We start from the raw sequence: 2,021 nt of genomic DNA on the forward strand, positions 1-2,021 counted from the left end.
TTTAAGTATGAGGCATCGTAAGAATTTTTTCTACAAATTTTATACACACTCAACGTATTTATTCAGCAGATTTCGTAACTTTGTTAGAATGAAAATGTATAAATTATTCAAGTTAAGGGTTGAAGAATTCGTCGATCGTTTTACGATCGGTATTATCTTCGTGGTCTGCAAGCAATCCGGATCTACGGCGAACCACTCACTGTATGGTATGTACTCCTATCTCGGCTGACTCGTACTTTATGCAAATGATTCGCTCGACCAGGGAAACCAACGAGATATCCGTACCGGTCGGCCAAGCCCTCTGGTTTCCCGAGGAACTTTCCGGCAAGAATCAAATCCACCGCGATGTATCCATGACGATTCCCATTTAAATGAACACGGGATGGCAAATCGAAGTGACATTTCTGATCGTTTTTATGCAAATCAATCTGAATTTTTTATCAAGCTTCATACTCAGCAGTTTTCGAATTTGTGACGAACACGGATTCAATTCACATTTTATGCTATGATAAAATTATCCGAAAACAGTAGTATTAAGTGGTTCAGAAAATCTGCACATTTAACAGTTTTATTATCGTTTACAATTTTCAGACAGCAATTTTATTTATCTGAAGTATTTTGCAAGCTTAGGTATTGATTGAGCCGGATCTCCATTCAATAGTAATAATAATTCGTCAGATCTGATGATCTTGTCCTTTAATTAAGAATCTCAACTTCTAAATCCTTGTTCCCAATGTTCCCATCCATCTACATAGATTTATTTATAGGAAAATCCTTTTCTAACAAAAACGGTGGTCATAATTTTTCCTCCACGACATATGCAGAACTATTTTGACATTATGGTTTTTATTCATTTTTCATACCATACATACTTTATATAAAATATTTTTACTATTCTGTGATTATTTATTCTAGAAATACTAATCTGTAAAATAAGACAAAAATCGCATTTAAACACAACGTAAGTCAGAGGCATGTACGACTGATCTGTATAACTTTTTGAATGATTTAATAATCGTAATGTCCGCTATTATTGCCAGAAGATGAGATACATAGCATGGAACATGATATTTACATAACACCTGCGATGTGTAATTAATTAAACAGAGATATTAATAACTGGATAAGTCCTCGACGATAAGCAGGAACTCGTCGAGCGGAATTTACTCGTCGTCGCGCGTCGTTTCCGTGTTCATCGGGCATAAATCTCCGGGATATCTGACTGCGTATACAAAGTTTAAAACGGCCGACGCGAGTTGACTGTAAATCATAAACATGCAATTAATCAACAACGATTAGCTACGGTAAATCCATCGCTGCCGGTGAATATTCATAAATCTATGAAAAACCATGAATCGATCATCCCATTAATCTCGACGAATTTTCCACTGTTATCTTTCACCGTTCACACGACGATTCATCCGGGGGATTCCATCCTGACGAATTTCTATTATCTTCTATTGAATCACAAACTTTTCCAATAATAATATTGAATAAACTTTTCCAACAATAATTATGAATTATGAATCTATGTAACTCTGTTCATTACTCTTTATGAAATGTTATTTTGATACACACATTTTCTGAAATTGTGAGAACGTCTCTAAATAAACATTACAGATTCAAGTTCATTTCGAAACTGACAGACTGATAAAAAGGTGATTAATACTGTCAGATGGCGGACTAACTTACCGTTATTGATATAGTCAACTCAGCGACAAACACTCCAAATTTATCTTACGAAAAACATTTTTATTCATCTTGAGCTCTCCTACCTACTCATCCTATCCTTAATATTCTTGTTCCTACCCTGTTTTTGTCGTTGAACCTAGACAACTACTCGTACTAACTACTTTTAAGGATTATCGAAATTGCATAAACGAGCAGATTTCCAGAGTACATGCTTCCGTGCAGAGTTATATCGACTAATAAAGTTCTGAAGTTTCAACTTAAGAGTTGGATTTGATTCCAAACTTGAAGTTTACTAACACGATGTTTTCAAATATTTATAGGCACTATTA

This window comes from Ceratina calcarata, unplaced genomic scaffold (assembly GCF_001652005.2).
Source record: "Ceratina calcarata isolate Rehan_Ccalc_2016 unplaced genomic scaffold, ASM165200v1 scaffold376.2, whole genome shotgun sequence".
Taxonomy (NCBI): Eukaryota; Metazoa; Arthropoda; class Insecta; order Hymenoptera; family Apidae; genus Ceratina; species Ceratina calcarata.